This window comes from Bos javanicus, chromosome 6, assembly GCF_032452875.1.
Source record: "Bos javanicus breed banteng chromosome 6, ARS-OSU_banteng_1.0, whole genome shotgun sequence".
Lineage (NCBI taxonomy): Eukaryota > Metazoa > Chordata > Mammalia > Artiodactyla > Bovidae > Bos > Bos javanicus.
The window spans coordinates 68426032-68441166 of record NC_083873.1 but is presented as its reverse complement, the minus strand read 5'-3'; positions in this window follow the sequence as shown (position 1 = coordinate 68441166).

The window sequence follows — 15135 nt, the reverse complement described above, 5'->3', positions numbered from 1 at the left end:
GATATTTAAATTAATACATTTATTTATTTATTTAAAGTAAATTTCCAAGGAATGTTTAATGACTGGAGATGGGGTCCATAATATAGCATTAAATGAATATAGACACAGAGTGGGGGAAAAGGTAATTTTTAGAAGTCAGACTTCAGTCAGGAGAATAAAGACACCTCCTGTCTTGCAGGCAAGGAGAGCTTCAATACAAGGAACAAGAGGATTCCAGACTTGTTGGAAGGGCTGGGGGAGCCATCCTGATCACCCCAGCCTGCATCCCTGAAGCAGGTGGCTCCCAGGAGCTCAACTGGAGGCCTCTGCAAATCTTAAGAACCCCCAGGAAGCTCTGGCCAGTGCCTTTGTCTGTAGCAGAGAAGTGGCTGGTTTTCAAAGGCTCATTCCCCTTAAGCCACTATGAAGTCAAACGTCCTCCTGTCTCAGCTGCCTCCAGGCTTAATGGCCTCTCCTTCTAGACGGGCTTTCAAACCAGCATGAACATCTCTTATAAGCAAATCCCAAGAGGGAAATATTCAGCAAGAGGATTCTGGGAAATGGGGTCTCCAGAAAGGACTAGTGGTGATGTTGTGTTGATAGCAGATAATCAGTAAGTTACGGTGAATTATTGTGCTTCCATATAGTGGAACTGTATGCAGGAACTAAAAAGAAGCAGCTTTACATATATGTTAAAATTGAAAGGTTTAAGATATATTACATAAAAAAGGAATATAGCTGACCATAAGTATAGTGTAACCCATTATAAAAATTAATAAAACATAAGTGTTGCCATAAAGAAATATAGCAAAGAAAGCTATCTGAAGGGTTACATAGCAAATTCATAGCCACAATTTATTCTGGGGAGAAAGTGGAATTAATGTGTTAGTGAAGAAGGGCTTCTTTTTTAATAGGTTCTTTATTGTTTGACATTTTCAAAAAATAAATTCATGTACTACTTATATAATTAAAAATTGAACTATATACACACATACATAGGTGAGGCTTCCCTGGTGGCTCAGATGGTAAAGAATCTGCAAAGCAGGAGACCTGGGTTCGATCCCTAGGTTGCGAAGATCCCCTGGAGGAGGGCATGGCTACCCACTCCAGTACTCTTACCTGGAGAATTCCATGGATAGAGGAGCCTGGCGGGTCACAGTCCATGGGGCCACGAAGTTGGACATGACTGAACTAAGCAGCAGTAACAGCATATCTATACCTATATATAGATATCATCTATCTATGTATCTATTATCTATCTTCATTCAAACACTGTAATGTGGCAGATATTGGGAAAACAACAATGACCAAAATAGACACAGTTTGAGTCTGTGTTCCCCCTTCTCAGCAGCCTTTAGGGACTTCCCTGGCAGTCCAGTGGTTAAGATTTCACCTTCCAATGTAAGGGGTGTGAGTTTGTTCCCTAATCAGGAAGCTAAGATCCCACACACTTGGGATAAAAGCAATATTGTAACAAATTTGATAGAGACTTAAAAAAAAAAAAAAAAAAAAACCTTTAAAGAATTCGGACTTGCTAAGTTCTTGCCCCTCCTTTGCCTACTCATTTTTACCACCTCTCCATTTGAGTCTCTTTTTTCCAACTATTTCGTCTCCCAGAGGCATTAACCTCTCTTTCTTCTTGTTTAAATTCCATCTCAATTCTACAGTCTTCAAGTTTTGTGCAACTCTTAGTTTCTCTGAAGTAGTATGACTTGGGGAATGATTCCCAAACTTTAAGTCCTATTCTCTCTGAAGGTCAGTGTCAAGTTTCTCCCTGGGAACCAATCTCCCTGTTTTGTCCATAGTGTTAAGGACATGGCTATCTACATCCACTTACTAGACAAGGAAACGAGGCTCTCTGAAAGCCAGACTGCGTCTCCCAATAGCCCGCGGCTAGTGCAGAGAAACCACCTCCACTTCCCCTCAGTTCTGATATTAGATGCTGTCTGATGTCTGGTCGGACTGCAGGCTTGAAGGACAGAGCTCTGGCATATTCTCAGGAGACGTATGAGACTTTACACACAGCACGGACTAGCCCTGCGGCATTCCCTTGTTAAAGGCAGTGCTCATTTTCTATCTATAGAAGAAATCCGAGATCAAAGCCACAGGTGTTTTTGTGGAAAACAAGGCACTTGCCTTTCAACCAGAAAAGAAGAGGAAACCTTCACCTTTTCTCTGAAAGCTTGTTGAAAACTCCCCTGTCCCCATGTAGGATTAACCTGAATGCTTTTGCTCCCTGATGGTTCCATTCTTCATAAAAATGTGTCACTAATCTCACAGGGTTATGGCTGAGTATAGAAGTAAAGATCTAGCTCTCCTGGGACACTGTGCTGGTCTCTGGAAAGATATGATAATTAAGAGATGGATCTGGCCTCAGGAAGCTCACAAGCTTAAGTTTTTCTCAGAAAATGTCACAAGAATCAGAAGTTCCTTTGAGATCAAAGCTGCCTGCTAATCAAGCCTGTGCTTCTATCCTGACTTGGACAGATGGCACCAGTGTGTTATTCCACCTGGCCTTCAGGATCAATGTAAACTGTGTCCTTGAAGATCCAATGTAATTAACATTCATCAGTCAGCAGCTACTAAGCACCTACCAAGAGCAAGGTGAGGCAAGGGCAGGGACCCAGTGCTGAGTGAGATGAGCTCCTTGCCTTTGGGGCAGTTGCACACCAGAGGTAAGTTTATTTATTTTATTATAACTAAAGGCTCTTTCTGCTCCTATCCTCTCTATCCCTCTGACTCTCTGATCTTGTGACTTGGAGCCTCTGCCACCGCCATGAAAAAAGAACATGACCACTAGTTTCATATAGCTCACTAGTCTCAGGGAAGGATGAAGAAATCGTGGAGTAAAGCTGAGCTGTCCCAGCCCAGGCCAGGCAAATGCCCTGACACTCAACTAAGCAGCAGCTCCATGAGAACGAATGGTTGCTATTTTAATCCACTGAGTTTTAGGGTTGCTTGTTAGGCACACAATCTAAGCCAATCCACTGTATGATACTACAGTCTATGCCCTAGTCACAGCTGTCTTACAGGTAGGCAAGTTTGAATGTTCAGAAAAACTACATGATCTTTCGTTCCTCACATTATGATTCTTAAAGTTCTTAAAATGCAAAGAATATATGAATTACTGTACAGATTTGTATATACAACTCACGTATGCGACATTTCATGGACAAGTCAAAGAATTTTTTGAAGGTGATTTTGTTTTAATGTGGACATCTCTATTGAATTTGTTACAATATTTATTATTTTTTTATGTTTTGGATTTTTTTTTCTTTTTTTGCCATGAGTCATGTGAGATTTTAGCTCCCTGACCAGGGACTGAGCCTGCAACCCCTGCACTGGAAGGGAAACTCTTAACTATGCTCGAGGGTAATTTTGATTAAGTGAGATTTTTTATTTACTAACTTATTTTTTTTCTTTTTTGCCAGGGTGTGGGTGCACAGAAGGCTGTCCAAGCCTTTAGTTGCAGCATGCAGGATCTGTTGAAAGTTCACTGACCTGGGATCAGACCCAGGCTCCCTGCATTGGGAGTGTAGTTTTAACCACTGAACCACCAGCGAAGTGGTGAACTCTCTATTCACTAATTTTAGAATCTACTCTTAATTAAAATGGAACTTTATCAATAATATAAACTCCTGGAGGCAGTTCAGTTCAGTTGCTTAGTCGAGTCCGACTCTTTGCAATCCTATGAACTGCAGCATGTCAGGCCTCCCTATCCGTCACCAACTCCCAGAGCTTACTCAAGCTCATGTCCATCGAGTTAGTGATGCCATCCAACCATCTCATCCTCTGTTGTCCCCTTCTCCTCCCACCTTCAATCCTCCCAGCATCAGGATATTTTCCGATAAGTCAATTCTTTCCATCAGGTAACCAAAGTATTGGAGTTTCAGCTTCTGCATCAGTCCTTCCAATGAATAATCAGGACTGATCTCCTTTAGGATGTACTGGTTGGATTTCCTTGCAGCCTAAGGGACTCTCAAGAGTCTTCTCCAACACCACAGTTCAAAAGCATCAATTCTTCAGTGCTCAGCTTTCTTTAGAGTCCATCTCTCACATCCATACATGACTACTGGAAAAACCATAGCTTTGACTAGATGGACCTTTGTTGGCAAAGTAATGTCTCTGCTTTTTCATATGCTGTTTATGTTGGTCATAGCTTTTCTTCCAAGGAGTAAGCATATTTTAATTCCATGGCTGCAGTCACCATCTTCAGTGATTTTGGAGCCCAAGAAAATAAAGTCTGACACTGTTTCCACTGTTTTCCCATCTATTTCCCATGAAGTGATGGGACCGGATGCCATGATCTTAGTTTTCTGAATGTAGAGCTTTAAGCCAGCTTTTTCACTCTCCTCTTTCACTTTCATCAAGAGGCTCTTTAGTTCCTCTTTACTTTCTTCCATAAAGGTGGTGTCATCTGCATATCTGAGGTTATTGATATTTCTCCTGGCAATTGATTCCAGCTTGTACTTCATCCAGCCCCGCATTTCACATGATGTACTCTGCATAGAAGTTAAATAAGCAAGGTGACAATATACAGCCTTGACATACTCCTTTCCCAATTTGGAACCAGTCTGCTGTTCTATGTCTGGTTCTAACTGTTGCTTCTTGACCTGCATACAGATTTCTCAGAAGGCTGGTCAGGTGATCTGGTATTCCCACCTCTTGAAGAATTTTCCAGTTTGTTGTGATCCACATAGTCAAAGGCTTTGGCATAGTCAATAAAGCAGAAGGTAGATATTTTTCTGGAACTCTCTTGCTTTTTGATGATCCAGCAGATGTTGGCAATTTGATCTCTGGTTCCTCTGCCTTTTCTAAATCCAGCTTGAACATCAGGAAGTTCACAGTTCACGTACTGTTGAAGCCTGGCTTGGAGAATTTTGAGCATTACTTTGCTAGCATGTTAGATGAGTACAATTGTGCAGTAGTTTGAACATTCTTTGGCATTGCTTTTTTGGGATTGGAATGAAAACTGACCTTTTCCAGTCCTGTAGCCACTGCAGAGTTTTACAAATTTGCTGACATATTGAGTGCAGCACTTTCACAGCATCATCTTTTAGGATTTGAAATAGTTCAGCTGGAATTCCATCATCTCCACTACCTTTGTTCATAGTGATGCTTCCTAAGGCCGACTTGACTTCACATTCCAGGATGTCTGGCTCTAGGTGAGTGATCACACCATCATGATTATCTGGATCATGAAGATCTTTTCTGTGTAGTTCTGTGTATTCTTGCTACCTTTTCTTAATATCTTCTGCTTCTGTTGCATCCATACTATTTCTGTCCTTTATTGAGCCCATCTTTGCATGAAATGTTCTCTTAGTATCTCTAATTTTCTTAAAGAGATCTCTAGTCTTTCCTATTCTATTGTTTTCCTCTATTTCTTTGTATTGATCACTGAGGAAGGCTTTCTTATCTCTCTTTGCTATTCTTTGGAACTCTGCATTCAGATGGGTGTATCTTCTCTTTTCTCCTTTGCCTTTAGCTTCTCTTCTTTCTCAGCTATCTGTAAGGCCTCTTCAGACAACCATTTTGCCATTTTCTTGGGAATGGTCTTGATCACTGCCTCCTGTATAATGTTACGAACCTCCATCCATAGTTCTTCAGGCACTCTTTCTATCAGATCTAATCCATTGAATCTGGAAGAAGGGACTGTATCTCTGTGTCCACCTGCCCTGTATCCACTCCTGTGATAACTCAGTGCTTCTTTAATTGTTTGTAGTCATGAAGCTTCCCGTTGCATACATAGGGCAGCCTTTCTAGAGAGCTCTGGGGCACAGTTTGTTGCTGCCAAAAGTTTGCAAGCTAAGATGTGCAAGCACTCATTCACACATTACATATATCTTTTAACTAAAAATTTAAAATAAAGCCAGAAAACCCCAGTCTCAGGTGCACATTTCCCTTGCCAATTAAAGCAGCACATTTTTCTTCCTCTCTACCAATCAGGTGAAAATTAGAAACAGGATATTTTTTAGAAAAACTTTCCCTCCCTCAGATTTCATCACACAGCTGCCCTCAGCGCATGTACCCTGCCAATTGCAAAACACCCAATAAACTGTTGAGCTTGAAGGAGGCGTGCTCCAAGGCCTGGCGCAGGAATTGGAGTCTTCCCCGGGGAGACCTGCCCCAAGCTCCCACTCTGGCTGCAGGAGGATATCGCCCATTTTCTCTGTCCAAACCTGGCCTCCGTGTGATCTAAGTCAACGCATCCAATCTCCTTTGTTTGTCCAGCTGGACATTAGGGATAATGATACGAAATTACCTCACCAGGGCATTGAAGAGTTCAACAATTAAATCACATAGAAACCCTTGGTTGAAAAGTGCCGCAAAAAGTGGGCAGGAAAGAAAAAACCCCCTTTGGCAGAAAAAGAGCAGTTGCACAGAAAGGGCCCTCCAGCAAACCAGCTGTTCCTCTCCAATTCTTTTCGATTCCCCCGGGTATTAGCCAGTAGCCAATGCACTTCTTCCCTCAACTGCAGTGACCCAGGTTCACTCACTGCAGACCCCGCCACTTTGACTTTTGTTTTAGAGGAAGCACCGCCCACCCCCTTTGAGGGAAGCGAGGATGGACCTCACCGCACACGAGCAGTTCTGACAGTCTTTCTCCTGCTTCCAACTCTTTTCTCAGCTTCAAAGGCTGGAGACTGAGCGTCAGTTAAGGAAAAATCCCAGTTCTCCACAACCTCATGTTGCAAGTCTTGTCTGGTGGTCTCCCATCTCTCTTGAGAATGTGGCTTCTATATCTTGACACCTCAGGTAAACTGAGACAAGAAGGGCCCGATTTTAATGCCCCCTTATTTTGCTGGTAAATTGCCAGACTCATAGGCCCCTGATAAATTTTGCTGAGTGAATAAATATTGCTATTTCTTTCTTTACAGCTTGTTTTGCTTTGAGTGTGTTTTGACTCGCCAACTAAATGTGAAGTTTCTCTAGGACAGAGGTTATGCCTCGCAGAGAGCAGGACCTCCATGAGTCCAAGGATCTCAAAATACAGTCCTGGGACCACCAGCATCAGTTACATCAGTTACCTGTCTCGATAGATGTCTCATTGTCCTAGCAAAGTGCAACCAATTTCCTTGCTTTCTCTTTCTCTCCCCAAGAGCAATTTGTACTTTTACATTATAGAAGAAACAGTAAAAATCAGTTCTGATTTATCACAGCATAGTTAGTGTACTTTTGACAGTTCTATCATGTTTCTGCTATTGCTGCTAAGTCACTTCAGTTGTTTCCAACTCTATGTGACCCCATAGACGGCAGCCCACCAGGCTCCCCCGTCCCTGGGATTCTCCAGGCAAGAACACTGGAGTGGCTTGCCATTTCCTTCTCCAATCATGTTTCTAATGTTACACATTTCTTGTTCTGTCTGTTTTTTGAGGAAGGTACATGTTCAACTCATCCTCCAGTGCACAATAATCCCCTCACACACTAAATTTATTATTGAAGTGTTTGATTTCTTTCTTTGGGATGTCCTTTAGTTGTGCCCACTGCCCTGCATGCGTATAGGAAACACTCAATAAATGTGCCACATTCTTTACCAGCTGAGCCAACAGGGAAACCCAATAAATGTGCCAGTCTCTTGTCAACAGAGTTTTGATGAGAAATCCAGTGATTAGTAGGAGAGAGTGGCAAACCCAAAGCATTAGGGTTATAACATATCAGCGTAAAGGTCTTTGTTGGGAAGAGGACAGAGAATTATGAGGAGAGGAAGAGTCTGTAAATGGATGAGGTAACTAGAAAACACCTGGTGTGCAAAGATCAGTGTCTGTGTTAATATTTTTGCAAGGATAATCACAATTTCAGTTATTTTGCAGCACTACAGATTTCTGTACTGGCTCCAACTGTTGAAATATGCACCTGGAAATCTTGAGGAAAGCTTTTGTCTTTTGTTGAGCTCATCTTAAATGTTGGCTGGAACTTCATTTTTATTAGGGGAGACATTTTAGCTATTATCTGGAATGATGAGTATATGCCTTGATGTTAACAAGGATTTCCCAGTGGAAATGTTTCAGTGTTACAAAATGGGCGATTCAAAATGCAGGAAATAAAGTCAGCATAGGAACTGGGCATCCATTTCTCCCTTCTGAATTTCTCAGTCTTTTTTTTAAACCTCTGCAGAATATGTAAAATTCTTTGCATCTGAGCTCATACACAAGCTGGGAGAAGGATCTCACAAAAGATGGAATCCTAACCATTTAATGCTATATACAATGTGATGTTGTATATTTAGAGGGCAAATGTGGAGTTGCTGAGCCTCTCTCAGTAAATGAGAATATGGAAATAGAAAAATCAACAAAAGCAAATGTTGGTTCTTTGAAAAGATCAACAAAATTGACAAAACTTTAGCTGGACTAACAAGAACCAGAGTGGAGATTCAAATTACCATACTAAAATCAGGAATGAAAGAGAAGATGTTAGTATTGAACTTCCAGAAATAAAAAAGATTATAAGGAAATACTATGATTAATCAACTTTTCTAGGTGAAATGAAGAAATTCCTAAAAAACACAAAATCTTAAAACTGACTCAAGAAGAAATAGAAAATGTAAATAGAATTAGAACAAGTAAACAGATTGACTTAGTGATTTAAAAACTTTTCACAAAGGAAAGCCCAGGCCCAGATGACTTACTTCTGAATTCTACTAACCATCTAAAGAAGAATTAATGCCGATTCTTCACAAGCTCATCCAAAAAATTAGAAAAGGAGGAAATAGGCCCCAGCTCATTCCATGAGATCAATGTAATCCTGTTACCAAAGCTAGACAAAGACATCATGAAAAAGAAAATGATGGACCTACACCCCTATGAATATAGATGCTGTAATCCTCAACAAAATACTAACAAAATAAATCCAGCAATGTATTTTTAAAAAAATTGCTCCCAGATGCCTGACTCTCAGGAACTATATGAAATAAAAAAACATCTTTTATTTTACACCCCTAGATTTGGGGGAAATTTGTTACATGGCAACTGATAACCATTGTACATATTGGTACATGAAAGTCAGGTGCTGCCATAACAAAAACCAAACGTGCGATTGATAGGGAGCTAGACCCTGTGGGGTCCTTCCAAAGATAAAGGCCTTTCTGTGTCCCCTGCTTCTTGTTTGTAAGAAAAAGGTTTTCATTTTTCTAGACCTTCCCTGAGTTCCAAAGGGAATGCAGAAAGAAACAATGGTTCGGGGAGAGGGCCTGGGCCTGGTTCCTCTTCTGGGTGTGTGCATAACAATCTGATGCAAAATCTCTGTTCTTCTGCAGGAACTAAGGCCCCCCTCCAGGTGGAGGACGGTAATTTCAGGCTGAGCGCAGCCTATGGATCCCAGACTGCTTGGAACCAGAAGGCTGTTGATTGAGATTTCTGGAACGCCACCCTGTTGCTTCACTATGAACCAATTAGAGAAGGGTTACACACCACATTTTGCTTATGAATTCTCCTTGCATGAACCTTTCTCTGCTCCAAACTCCAACAACATTGACATTTCAGTTTGTTTGTGGGTCAGGCACAGGAACCTGGGATTAAGAACAGGAATAACTTTGGAATCAGAAAGTGGGAGAAACATAAAGAACTTTTAGGAAAATGTGCTAATGAAAGCTCAGGAGTTTTGACTAAGGGTTAACGAAGCCCACGGTTCCAAAGGAGGCTACCAGAGAGAATGTGAAGGGAAGGAAGAAAATGGCATTGGAAAAGGGAGGAAGAGATACACAATGGTAGAAAGGTCAGCAACATTAAACTGTGGGATTGTGGAAATCAAAATATGTGCCCGGTGATCTGGCTGAGCTGGGGAAGGAAATTTCCAGACCAAGTGCTGAAGGAGCCTCCTGGTTTCTTCTTCCTGTTTATATTTAAATGCAAGAGGAAAGAGACAAAATCAAGAACTATTGTTTGAAAAAAAAAAAAAGGATCCTGGAGGACTGACAGGTTTTGAAAGTTCTCAGCTTCTTTTTTTCTCAGCTTCTTTTAATGGCCAAGAATAAAACTTAAAACTGGCTTTGAGGCAGCATCAGTTCTATTGCAGAATCCATAATTTGTTACACAACAGTAGATAGTGTATATGCTTCCCATCACACTCATAGTAAGTCTTTAATTCTTCACCAAGGCCTTTAAATTCCCCTTTACTTACCAGCACCCATAGCACTGTCCTCCCACCTCAGGGACTTGAGCCAAGCTGAATTTATCTCTCAGTCTTTCTTTAACACTCCAAGCACTCTTCAATCTAAGTGACTTTCTATTCTCTCGATTTCAAATGATTTCCCCCAACATGTTCATGGATGAGTCTGTCTTGTAAGTCATACCTTCCCTTTGTATTTAGATCAATACAGTTGATTGATCATTATAGTAGATCAATACAATTTAATTTATATCAATTAAGTTGAAGAGTCAAAGTTTCTTTAAGGAGGCAATGTTTCAGCTGTGGTCTGAAAGACAAGATACTAATAGTATCATTTAGTAGCTGGTATTATTTTTCATTTATTGATTTGTGTATATTTTAATTGTCTCTACACATCATCAAAAATGTCAATTCCATGAGAGACCATGTCTATCTTATTTATCACTATACCCTCAATGGGGCTTACTTAGAACCGTGCCTGGCACAGAGTAGGAAACCAATAGATGTGTGCTGAATGAACAATGAATGAATAAGTGAATGAATGAATGAATGCCTAGTTTAGGTGAGTGGGGCTAGGTGTCACAGCTGACAAGGTTGAAACTGGTAACTCAACACTCATGCCTTTAACTGCTTACTTCAATTATTTGAACAATTCCAATGAAATTGATGTCATTAATAATTTCAGATCTCTCTATTGACATGAACTTTCTCAAGTATATGAACAGAAACACACAATATACCCAGAACAAAAGATATTTTAAAAATTAGTTCAAGAAGCTTTTATTATTATTATAAGATGTGTTCAAAGTCTGCAAAATGTATTCATTTCATTTTGTCTTTTCTTTCTATATATTTCCCATAGAATTTTCCTTTCTTCTACCAGACTCAGGTAAGTCAGGATTTAGGATTTCACCATTTCTCCCTTTATTCCTCTTCAATTTCACAGAAAAAAATATGAAATCACCAGAAATGCCCACCACAGGGAATAAATGATCATGAGGGGCCATAAGGAGATGAGTAGAAGGCGTTAGAGTCACTTCATCTCTTGTTTGAAGGGTAAAATCACTCTGGCAAGTGCAGGCATGACACAAATTCATTGCCACATGGCCATGAGTGTTCTGCCTGGGAGATTATTTTGTTAACTCCATCTGCCTGGCATCACCGGAGGCTCCAAGAGCATGGTAGAACATTGAGACAATCTCACCTTGCAGGGAGAACCCAAGCTCTTTCATTACTGGGTTTCTCTGGGGCTGATAGGGATCCTTTCTGACTGAGAAGTCTGTTTTGATCTCACTAGGGCTGAAGTCCATCACTCTGTGTGGGCTGGCCCTGTTGGCTCACTCAGCAGCCCTCAAGTATTTTAGCTTCATATTGAAAGTTTTTCGTAAGCCAAGGAGGCAGGAGAAATAAACAGCAACCAGCTTTGAAAACTGTGGACAAATTTGGTCTCATTTATAGTGTTCTAACCAGTAAATCTTATTCCTCCCCCATAATAATCCTTCAATACATACAGTCTCACCACACACCTTGACACAAACACACATACACACCACATATATATACATACACACCCTATCTGCCTGCTAAGTCACCTGTGTCTGACTCTTCAAGACCCCATGGACCATAGCCCACTAGACTCCTCCATCCATGGGATTCTCCAGGCAAGATTACTGGAGTGGGTTGCTATGCCCTCCTCCAGGGGATCTTCCCAACCCAGGGATAGAACCTGCTTCTCTTATGTCTCCTGGATTGGCAGGCGGGTTCTTTACCACTAGCACCACCTGGGAAACAGATATGTACACAAGTATATACATAAACACATAGGCACAAGCACACTCAGTACCCCCTTTAAAATTAGCATAAAATTAGCATAAAATTCAACTTTAAAATTAGCATAAAAACACAAAAGCTGTGGTTTTTGTATGTGTATTTTCCAGGCTACTTTAATTAAGATTTCTTGGATTTGTTCTCATTTGAAATTTCTTTCAAGTCATGTGGAAGTTAGGCAGGAAGACTAAATTTAAGTAATAGCGAAAATACTTCCCCAAGACTTAGTCTTTGCATAAATGCTCATCCAAACAAACCAGTGAAAATTGGTAGTTATGGTGGGAGGTGGCAAAGTAGTGTCTACATATGGAGATATTTGAATCAATTTCTAATAAATACCTCCTAGGCTTTCTGTGTGGAGTGATATTTTAATATGGGATTTGGCATCAAATCCTCTCTGGAATAAACTAAGGGAGGGGATGGAGAGTGAGAATTTGTTTCACGGATGTTACTTTATGTTATCTACTGAAAAAATGATTTGACACATAGGAAAGGGTAATGGTGATTTGGGGACACTGAGGCAGGGTGTCCTTGCTCTGCTTGAAAGGCACAGGACCCAGACCAGCCATCAGAAGACCCTCATCGGGTTGATCAGGCACATTTCCTAGGGAATTTTAGGCTTACCTGATTCCATATTCTAAGAAGCCTCTATAATTATCAATTCATCCCCAGGTAACTAGCCCCACATTGGGATTTTTCAAAGCCCACAAGCCCACAATCTATACAAACAAATGTTTTTGTGTCCTTTCTGCCTCTCAACCATCAAAAATTATGAAAATGCTATTACCTCGTACTGTTTATGGAATGTTTGTAGACTGAACAAAGGTTGTATCATGGGATGGACAACTCACTGGCCTAGGAATTAGAGGGTAGGTATTCTGGTCCTCTACTATTACCTGTGTAAACTCGGGGGAACCCTGAACCTCTCTGAGACTCAGTCTCTCCATCTTTTAAACGGAGATAGTGGTAATATCTGCTCTCCCAACTGGTCAGGTCAGGATCAAAGGACTTAAATGTGTGGAACAGTCCTAAAATGTGTGTCCCAGAGGGAAGGCATGATCATGATTTATGTCAAGGGATGCATGGAGTTTATTTATTACAGGTTACAGATTATTTCGGGCTTCCCAGGTGGTGTCGTTGTAAAGAATCTGCCTGATAATGCAGGAGGCACAGGAGACGTGTGTTCAATCCCTGGGTCAGGAAGATCCCTTGGAGAAGGAAATGGCAACCCACTCTAGTATTCTTGCCTGGGAAATTCCATGGACATAGGAGCTTGGTGGGCTAGAGCCCATGGGATTACCAAGAGTCGGGCACAACTGAGCGACTGAGCACGCACATGTAGAGTTTATTTCAGGGGGCTGTATAGAGCCCAGCTGCAGAAATTGTTAATGCTCTCCCCCACCCCCACTCAAGCATGTCGTCCTGTGTATATTAGCAATTCTCAACTAGAGGTGATTTTGCCACCCAAATGGCATTTGGCAATGTCTGGAGACAGTTTTGATAGTCATGGTTGTTGGAGAGAGAGCAGACGTGCAACTGGTATCCAGACAGCAGAAACCAGAGACCTCTAAACATCCAAAAAGGCACAGGTGAGCCCCTCACAACAAATTACAGGACCCAAATATCAATAGGGCTGAGATGGAGAAGCCCTGGTGTGTGCCTATGCTTACACCCTGTGCCTTAGAGCTAGAGAGCAGTTGTAGGATGACTTGAGAGCCTCCAGTCCTCTGAGACACACCTTGAAATCTTCTCCTGGAGAGCTCAGCCAGGTGGTGGGGGTAGCTTAGTCACTAAGTCATGTTTGACTCTTGCAACCCCATGGACTGTAACCTACCAGGCTCCTCTGTCCATGGGATTTCCCACTGGAGTGGGTAGCCATTTCCTTCTCCAGGAGATCTTCCTGACCCAGGGATCAAACTCAGGTCTCTTGCATTGCAGGCAGTCTCCCTGCTTATCTGCATTTCAGGTGAATTCTTTACTGACTGAGCCACCAGGGAAGCCCTGGAGAGCTGAGCCAGATAGAGGGTGTGAAATCCCTTGCAGTAATTATATGGGGGTGAGGGGGTAGGGGAAGCTCCTGAAGTATCTTAAGCAGTAGCTGTCAATGTGTGGTCCTCAGACCAGCAACATCAGCACCGCCACAGGGGGCTTGTTAGACATGCAAAGACTGGGCCCGCTGGACATGCTGAGTTGGTGGTGCCTGGCAATCTGCATTTTTAACAAACCCTCCCGGTGCTTCAAACCCAGACTGTAGGTTGAGAACCCCTCACTGAATAATATCACAACTCAGATCTTGCCACGTGGCACCTGGAAAAAGGGTTAGTTTGAGCCAGCTGTGGGGAATCCTGACCATCTTTTTAGCCCAGGAAGCTCCCTGCTAGCAGCTCTACGCTTCAAAGAGCTAGGGCAACCTCTAGCTGCAGAAAGCAACTGTCATTATGACTTAGACCTCCTATTACAAGGCACCTCACTGAGAACCACCTGGGGGAGGAATGCCCCAGATGGCACACACTCACTTGTGATGAGGTGTTTGGGTGACAAGGTTTTTCTTACTAGAGGACAGGAGTAGCTTAATGCTTCCCTGGGAGGGGCTGGCTCCCAGGTTCATGGTCTTGCTGCAAGGTATGGCACGATGTGGAGCACTACTCTTTACGGTTGGTCCTCTGAGGATGCGGTTGAGGCAGAAGTGGGGGTGGGTAGCCAACGAAGTTTCCAGAACTTGTGTTTTTCCCTTCAAGATAGACTCCTCAGTTTCTAGACTTTTCCTAATGGGACAGGTTCAAGCCCCAGTGGGAAGAGATACAGTAAATTCCTTCTGTCTCCAGATCTGGTGTGTGTCCCATCTCTCACACAATCTCTGATCGTGTGGCCCTTGGAAAGTAGATTAACCTTCTTAAGACCACACTGCTTCATAAGTAACTTTGTAGGAATAATACACTTTCACTACTTCATGACAATACTCATTCATTTAATAAACATGTGTTCCGTACATACTAAGTGGCATGGAAACTTAGAAGTGGGAACTGAAGATGCGTGATGCAAAACCAACTGGAAACACACATGTCCACTCAATTGTTTACAATATAAAGTGATAAATGCAGCATGAAGCCTGATGGGAGCCCAGAAGAAGAGGTGTGGAGGTCATCTATTGATCTCCAGTCCCCCTTGTTCTGACAGCAGCACCCAATTCAGTGTTGGGTAGCTAGGCTTTGCCCATGGGACCCA